Raw genomic sequence first — 9,897 nt, 5'->3', positions numbered from 1 at the left:
ATTTACATTACAGAGGTATGGAATGGGCGTGCTTTTTTTCCAGAATGTTCTCGAGACTAGTTTTTTTTTATTAAGATATCCACAATGGAATTTTTCGTAGATTGGCAAATTATACAGGAGTGTAAATATATAAAAATCATCCTATAATGTGCAATACCTTAACAATTATTATTACACTATTTACACATTTAAAGCTTCATCTCCAGTAAAGTGGCAAACATATAAAGAAAAATACATTTATAATTTGTCTAAGGTAAGAACTCCCACCGCTACAAAGTCTGAGGCCGTCTGAGAGTAGCTTCAAATCAAACAAGAGTAGCTTCTTTTCACACCGGAAAAAAAGATTACCCTTCTTTCGTCCACCCGACCCCACACCACTACTTGAAATAGTTATACCTCGTTACCGCAACGGGTCCAGACGAATGGCTAGGGGAGTTCTTATATTAGACAAACTACAAATAGATTGCATAAAGTAAATACACTGAATGAATAGGTGGCATTCATATTTAATGCAGATTCCCCAAATATAGAATACACAAGATGCCAATAAAGGCACTGTTTAACCATTCTTGCACGAAATATTTTAATTTTATTATAATAAAGTGTTATTTTATGAACTAGAGTAGTAAATCTTCATTCAAGAATAAAAGTTAACAAATTGATTTATTGTATTTTTCAATACTTCAGCACAACTAGTTAAGTTATAACTAGGTATTCATTTTATTTTTTTTTAAATTTCAAAAAGTTTGCCACTTTGAAATTTTAAAATTAATAACATTTATTCTAATTTAAATTTTTTTGACAAAATATAAATTAAAATTTTCAAATAATTTAAAAAAAAAATCACATCAGGTATTTTTTTTTACCCACACATTTAAATTTGTTATGGCATCAGTTGACTGAATGTAAACAATGACATACTTCCTAAAACCGGAAGGAATTCAGAAAACTTCCGGTGTATCCTTCCGCTGATGAGGTGATGTGTGAACAGGCTTGGTATTCAAAAAAGTTTTATGATTGTGTTTAAATTTACGCGTAATTTTACCATTCATTAGAGTTTTCCGTAATGCATAAATTCTAACAATTCGCGAGTCTAACACAAATTTAAGAAAATTAATATCTCAACATAAATTTAATGCAAGGTTTACCCTGTTTTGAAAGATATCGCTTATCAGACCTCTATTTAACGAAGTCTCTAAGACTCGATAATAAGTTAGATATGTGGAAAATTCGTTAAATAGAAAAATCACCTTTTGAAATACTTAAACAATACAAAACAGATTTTAAATTCATGAACACTAGACACAATTAAAATGGCAATTGATACATACCTTTATCTTGTAAACTAGTATCTAATATTTATTTTTTAAATCTTAGCCATAAAAGAAATCTGCATGGTAAGCAAGAATAGAGCAAAACATCTAATACATGCTACATAACATTTTCAACTAAGACACCTGAATTTATGTATAAAATTAAAGCAGCATTATTACAATTAAAGTAGCATTTATTATAAAAGTAATTTTAAACATACATTACCACATGCGTTCTTAAGTTTAATTTCTACTGATAAAATCCACTCATTTTGTCTGAGTTCTTCGTTTGAAATGCAAACAAAGGGGGAAAGGGATTTTACTGCTTTCTCTAAAATATAAGTGGCTATGAAAAACAATTCAAGGTCATTTCCCCCATAAAATGCGTTAACAAGTTTAAAATGTTTTGGGAAAAAGTGAATCTCAAAGAAAAGTTCGGTAAATAGAAGATTCACTTCGCTATTTGGAAGTTATTTTACGAAGAAATTCCCAAAAAGTTCTGGGTTCCTCGAAAAAAAAAATCGATAAATAGAGAAATTCGGAAAATGGGAGTTCGTTAAATAGAAGTCTGATTGCATTTGTGTAAATAGCGCCGTTTGTTATTTTTAGGAGAGCATCATACCAAGCTTGCGAAGCGTTCCGAATTCTTTAGTTGTTTGTTTCGTTGTAAGTTAAATTATAAGAAAACGTTATATTGAAAGCACTACAAGTAAAATATTATTAGATGGCGTGCTTTTTCAAGCTTAGGCGTAAAAACCAGTAGGAACCCGGAAGTGTTATGACCAATATTCCAGCGTCATCTGATTATTAGCTTTACACTGTCAATTATCCATAATTTTTGAACATAACTCTTTTCATACAAAACTTATTCTCCTAATATATTAATTTATGGAAAATTATGTGATAACTACTTTGGAATAAGTTTGACTTTATTTTGTTCAAATTTCAAAAATCTTCCAAGCCTCAAAAACTGATTTAGTAACACAAATTTCAATGAAACAAAAATTATTCTAAAATATAAATTAGTTAAATAGTGAAACTACATTCTTTGTAGATGAAAACGAAGAACTCTTAAAACATTATTCTAGTTAGCATAACCATACCTAATCATAAACTTTGGGTCCCTTTAGATGAATATAATTAAAAGCATCCCATTGTGTATTTCTCGGTAGAGACCAAACAATTTATTTTTATTAATGTATTAAATTTGTTACTTCATATGGATTGCTGGCCGTGCAAAGATAAGCGCAAGTGGCGCTAGAGGTTAAAATACGTCTTAAGTCTTCCGGGTTACTACTTCTGACCGATTTTTAAGCCTAATATTGAAAAGTAAAAAGCATCATTCAATATTTGTAATGTTTTCAATATAACGCGTTCTTTCAACGAAACAAACCGCAAGTTTGCTATTATGCTACCCACAAAATACTTTACACCAATATAGTCAAATAAGGGATACAAACCTTACACTTTATTTACGTTGTGATACTAATTATGTCAAATTTGCTCCAGGCTCATGACCTATTAGAATATATAAATTACATAAAAACTTCCTAGAATATTAAGCCTGTTCACACCTCGCCTCGTAAGCATAGCATAAGCGGAGGGATGCACCGGAAGTTTTCTAAATTCCTTCCTGTTTTAGGAAGCTTGTTACTGCTTACAATCTGTCCTTTATCTTAAAGATGAAAAACGGCATTAGTATATAACATACAGTTTTACGCACGCCTGATTTGCACAGAGCTTTCTTCCTTTTAATCAAAATGAAGAAGGAGTTGAGATAGAAAATTGAAATTATTTATCATTTTTTTCTAATTTGGTTGATTTTGCTGTATCTCTTAAAAAACGGGATAGATTCCGTGTTGCAGGAAGGGAACGGAACACATATTTAATGTATTTTAAATGCACATAACTATTAACATAGTTATCATGAGCAGTTTTGATTTACACATATGATTTGATTTACATAATGTAGCATCAACATATAATGTGAAAATTCAAATAAAATAAATGACTCCCTAAACTTCTTAAGTTAGCCCTTATTGAAAAACATTCCATTTTCACATCCTAGCACTACCTTAACATTCAAAATCTGAACGAACAATGTTTAATATACTACATAATAAAAAGAAACACAAAGTGAACTCCATTTTAAATGACACGTAGTTCTCTATTATACAAAAGGCTGAGTTAACTTAATGAGTATTTCAAGTCCTGAAACTTCATTAGTACATTTGTCTGCCAAAAGTGGACAAAGTGAGTTCAATGCACCCTGATTATGTCTTAGAATTTTACAAATTGGCTAAGGCTGCACTCGCACAAGTTTTTCGTTCTTCAATGTAATAGATACCCCACAAAACAAAAATTGAAACATAAGGCTTTCTGCATTCTAATTCTTCATTAATATATCAATCCATACCTGCCAACATTGGAGAAATAAAATAACGGAGATTTTAATATCAACCTTTTTTAGACTACGAGTAAAGTTTTGATACATCATGCATAATCATGTAATTAAATAAGAGAAATTCAAATTTGGAAATAATTTAAGCACTTACATTTAGCGAAGTAAAAAATATGCACATAAATCTTAAGCTAAAGAAGATTTTTTTAAAATCATTATTTATAATTACTTAAACTATAAACACTCAACATGCTGCAGTACTAGCAATAGCACCATCTGTTGAGTAATAAGAGAAGTATTTTTGCCATAAGCGGATGTTTCATAGACAATTTTTTTTTTTAATTTCTTCAACAAATATGGAGAAATTTGAGAATATACAGGTAAACAGGAGATGACGTAAAATACAAGAGTCTTCATTAACAGGGGTGATTGTGAGCCCAAGTCAAAATTCCGGAAAATTTCTTGAGTTAAAAAAAAAATGATGACTCAAATTTAAGGAAAATCCTATTACACAAACCCCTAACGAACAGGAAAAGAGGTAGACCCAGGCTGAGATGGCTAGATTTAGTTGAGACTGATTTCCTTACTCTAAAGGAGAAAAACTGGCGAACAAGTGTCAAAAGTAGAGAGAAGTGGATTCGAATTCAAAGGAAGGCACTGGCCCACCCTGGGCTGTCTAGCCAAATATGATGATGATGAAAAAAAAAAAAAAGTTTAAATTGAAAAATTAGAAAAAAATTTAAGCAAGTTTTTTTTCTCCCTTTTTCTCAATATTTCTTGGTTTACTTAAAATATATTTAAAATTTTACAAATTCCTACACCATTTACACATATCTATGATGACCAGGAGAAGTAATTAAAATTTACAAATATGTCTTTCTTTCTTGAGTTAACGATCATAATAACTATTTACTGCTGGAAAAAAAATGAATATTAATCATGAATATAAGCTTGTAAAGTATCTGGCTCTTCCTTACAAACAAATAAAATAAACTGTGTTTTTAAGTTCCACCTTTGAAAATATGATTTTCGGAAACTTCTTTGATCAATGATTTTTTTTTTTTAAACGTCTGGACCTTCGATCTCCGGAAGCTTACGGATCACTGTTAGCGAAAAATCCGGATTTTTTCCGGAGCACAATTAGCCCTGAAATGGGCACGTTATACGAATTAATGAAGACTGTACCGCAAAAAGTTTTCAATGCCAGACCAGTTGGCACACGAAAAAGAGGCAGGTCAAATTTGAGATGGATAGATGGTCTAAAAAAAGATCTTTTGGTTTTAAAAAATGGAAAACGCTAGCAAAAAAGAAGTTAGGCTGGAAAAAAATTAAGAAGGCCAAGGCCCACCCTGGGTTGTCGAGCCTTTGATGATGACGATGAAATATAAATAATAAGCCATTTTTTTATGAAAAGTCACACGTCTTGTAAGCAACAACTTTGTGTAGATTGATGTATACGCCAGGACTTGTGGTGGGCAAAAATATATTATACTTAATACTTAAGTAATGAACTTTTAAAGTTGCTCTACATAAGTATGTTTAAGGCAAATTTAATTGCAAAAGAATGATACACTTGGGAATTTTAATTATAGAACAGAAAGCTTTAACAGTTCCATGTAATTGAACACAGCTACTCATAATAGCTCGAGATTAGGTCAACAAAGAAAAATTTTATTTCACTTACTTTTTATTAAATAATTAAAATTTTTTCTCCTATATAAAACTAAAATTGATTAATTAAATTTAATGAATGAATTAATATTTGAAAAAAAAAACTGTATTAACATTAAGTGTCATCCACTACAAGTTTTAAAAAAATGTATTTGAACTTGAATGGTTGAATAAAAAGAATTTAATTAACGATAAAAATTAATTAACGATAAATTTAATTAACGATAAAAATTTAATTAACGATAAAAAATTTGAACAAGATATAAGGAGAGTGTGAACTAATAGTAGAAATTGAATAACCATTATTAATTAAATAATATTCTCTCAAACCATTATTTACTCAAAATTTCGAATCGAAGTCCGAGATTTCCTTGATCAAATATTTTTTAAGTAGGGTTTGAATAATCTCAATACATAGTAAATATGCTTCAAACATTTCTGCACAAAAGTAATTTAGTGCCCTTAATTCATCATTTAAAAAAAAATCTAAGATATGATTATCGTATTGTTGATTAGAATAAGGTGAATCACATAATCATAATCACATTTCGAACGCAGCAGTATATGGTTAACAGTGTTGATTTAGCAAGCAAGCTGGACCTCATCAGCTGATAATGTGCCTTAACATTGTCCGGACTTGCAGCTTTGAATAATTAGGGTTGCAGTCAAATTTTAAAGTTATTACAAATATTATTCTTGAGTGAAAATAAGTGAAAGTCAATACCAACTTATCAGGAGATGAAATTTATGATAATTGATGAAATCATCAAGTTTTTTTTAACTTAATTTTGAAAGTTTTACCAGCTATTTTATCCTTGCACTACAATTAAAAATTTGCCTCGATTGATAATTTTTTGGTGGGAGTTGAGGGATGAAAAATACCAGCATAAAACGCAAAAAAATGTCATAAACGAAATTAGTACATCGAAAGCAATAAAAGGATAAAAGAAGCCATTTGTTTACTATGCAAATATTATACTGTTTGAAATTTTTTTAAAAATATTAATAAAAAAAGAAACTTACATTTTTGTTAGAAAGAGTTTTGGTCAGAGCTTTTCATGTAACTACTAATTATAAATGAGTAGATTGTTGAAGTTGAAAGATTAAGTACTTTAGACAATGTTACTTCCAAGTTTTATGAGTAATAAATTTTCATTTTATTTAACAATATGCATTAAATCAAAATATGCAATTATACTATTTTATGTTGATTTTTAATTCCCTCTTTCCCCCAAAAATTATCTTTTTCTTTTCAATAATAATCTAGATTACACCTTTCTTAATATTATTTGTAGCTAGAACAAGTAAACAATGAGTAAAAGCTAAAAATAAATTAACATGCAGACACGATTAAAAAAAGCATAATTAACAAATTGATATAACACTATAGAAATGAATGAAGTTAACAAATATGTAAATACTTAGAATAAAAAAGAAAATAACAATGTTCAAGCACCAATGTTTCAAACTAGGATTGCACAATCTGTACTACTAAGCACCATTTTTTGGTGAATCGATATTTTCTTTTTATACAAACAAATAAGAAAGAATCTTAACACTCCCTCATGTTCATTCAATCATTGATTTCCTTAACCAAAACAATCCCAATCGGTATTTATTTATTTGAACACGAACTATTAAAGCCAATATTTACAACTGTCCCATTTAAAAAGCACAGAAGTTAATGCGCTATTTTAGAAAAATACTATTAACTAGAATTTAAAATTCATTTATAAATGTGCAGGAAAAAAAAAAAATCTAGAAAACGTAAAAATTTTCTATTCAAATGGTTTTTCTTTTAGGTTTTTAAATAAAAACACACATTAGTTTAGATTTTACTCTCTTTAATAATTAATAAGCAAAATGCTGCTCAAGTATTAACTAAACAAACAATAATTTTATCTTGAAAATTAACTATTATAGTGTGTATTGTGTAACAATTTTATACATAATTACAAAGTGTTGCATCTTTAGCACTTTTTTATTATACCAAACGCAGAATGAATGCAATTGCAGTAAGTATTTGAAAAGATTTTTTTCGAAGGAAGATTCAAAAATATGTTGACGACCACTTCGTATAAAGTTTCGAGCAAGCGATAATTAAGACGAGATAAATTTCCTGAAGAAAGCATTTGATCGAAGGAAAATTTTTAAACTCATGAGAGTGCAAAATATCTCCTCTTTTTACAAACAAATCAGAAAGAATATTAACTCTCTTTCATGTTTATTAATTTCTATAACCAGAACAATCCCAATCGGTAATTGTTTATTTGAACACAAACTATTAAAGCAAATATTTACAACTGTCCCATTTAAAAAGCATAGAAGTTATTGCGCTGTTTCAGAAAAATACCATTAACTAAAATTTAAAATTCATTTATAAATGTGCAGAATAAAAAAATCAAATGAAGTCATCAATGCAATTGCAGTAAGTATTTAAAATTAATTTTTTTGAAGGAAGTTTCTTTATTATTTTTTTATTTTATTAATATGTTGACAACCAACTCATATGAAGTTTCTAGCAAGCAAGAACTACAATGATTAATTAAACATAAATTTCTGGATAGAAACTTTAAATTTAAGGAAATTTTTTTACTTCACAAGCGTGAGATAAAAGATGCTTAACAAAAAGTGACTCTCTATAAAAGTTTTTAGCCACGTAAATGTAACTATAAACAAATTTTGAATTATTGGTCCTTAAAGTTATATTGAATCAGGTACTGGTATTTTTGCATAACATTAAGAGTTGGTACAACTATGAAGCATTCTCTAGCAATTGTGCGTTAGTATATAAGCAATTATTTATAAAGGAGCTATTTATATTGGAAGCATTCACACAAAAAAGAGAGATCTATCAAGTTAAAAAGCACTTTTCTTTTATAATAACATAGCTGCCAACATTGATAGGAAAAAAATCCAGTAGATTTTACGAAATAATAATAATGTACTAAATATTTTACACATCGGGAATTTTTACAGTAATCAAAATAGGAAAACTGCAATATTTTCCAGTTTTGATTGACATTAAACATACTAGAAATGATATGTATTAAGTTTACTTATAATTCTGAATATTAATAGGCATTTAATTCATCAAAGATAGTTAAGATTTCTTTTTATCTATTTATTTAAAAAAAAAAAAAAAGAGTTCTGAATAAAAATACACTGAACTGATTTCTAATAAATGAGGTTCGCTTCATTATGTATTAGTAATACTTATTCAAATATTTTAGCAAGCAAGTAATAATCTGTACAAAAACTCCATTTCAATAAGCAATTTTTTATGACGTACAAAAACCAGAAGAATTTTAATTAAACCAGGAGAATCCGGCAAAATCCAGTACAGTTAGTTGGCAGCTACGCAATAATAATTTATCCTAAAGTACAGAATTTTAAAGTTATATCTATACAGTCCTGAAAAATATTGCTGTAGGAAACACTTGCATCAAATGAAACAAAATTTTCAAAGCTCTGAAAATTTATATTTAAATCTAACCACATTGTTTTAAGATTAATAATAAAACTGAAATTGCACTTTTTTTATTAAATAGTTTATTAAGCAGTTTCAACTTTAGGCCAGTTTTCGATTATTTATAAAAATAATGATCAAACAATATAATTTAAACAGGTATGCATCAAGATAAAATAAAACTTTTTACATAGTTACAAATATAAAAACAAATTAAACATTTAGTTAATAAAAATGAAAGATTACGAAAATTGAAAAAATCTCATGGTATATGTAGAGATGCCCACAGAAAGAAAAGTCTTTTTTCATAATTAATGGAAAATTTTTATAATTTTCATTCAAATGAATTTTACATACAAAAGAATCTCATGAAATTTGATGATTTTTAAGCATTAAAGGGAAATTTAGTCAACCAAACAATTTTATAGTCTTGTTCATTAACCCCTTTCTTTTCGCTCCCGTGAAAATGACGGGGTGAGGGTTCACCTCTATTTCTCGCTCCCGTGATATTGACGGGCTGGAGTGTTCAGTAGTAACGTGCCAATAAGAATAAAACTAATTCATCTTTAGCCCGGAAAACACTTTATTTCTCATTTTACACACCAGATGGTAGTACCAGGATATTTTCATGGTAATTGTAGATAGTTAGTTTATTTTAAACTATATGTCAGCACTAATAAAATATGTAATACAAATAATAAAACCCAAAAAATAGGCACTTTCATGACTGTTTTCTTGAAAATTAACCGATCTTTAAGGGGTTAAAAGGCATTTTATTGCACAAATGGAAGCCAATGAGTGACTCTCAGGGATCTGTCTAGATTTTTTTAAGAGGTACCTATTTTGTGAAAATTTAGACCTAATTTGTGAAAATTAAAAATTATATTAAAAATTCAACACAAAAATATGGTAAAATAAGAAAATATTTCCAAAAATTGTCACTACAAATAAAAATCATTTATGACTGGTAAATTTCTATACATATTTTTCCCGTTTGTTCAAAAACAATTTTGCTATTGTAAAATTTAGGGCTAAAAATTGTG

The sequence above is a fragment of the Parasteatoda tepidariorum genome, chromosome 3, assembly GCF_982258835.1.
Source record: "Parasteatoda tepidariorum strain Cologne lab strain chromosome 3, Ptep-v5.0, whole genome shotgun sequence".
Lineage (NCBI taxonomy): Eukaryota > Metazoa > Arthropoda > Arachnida > Araneae > Theridiidae > Parasteatoda > Parasteatoda tepidariorum.
Note: the sequence above shows the minus strand (reverse complement) of the source record.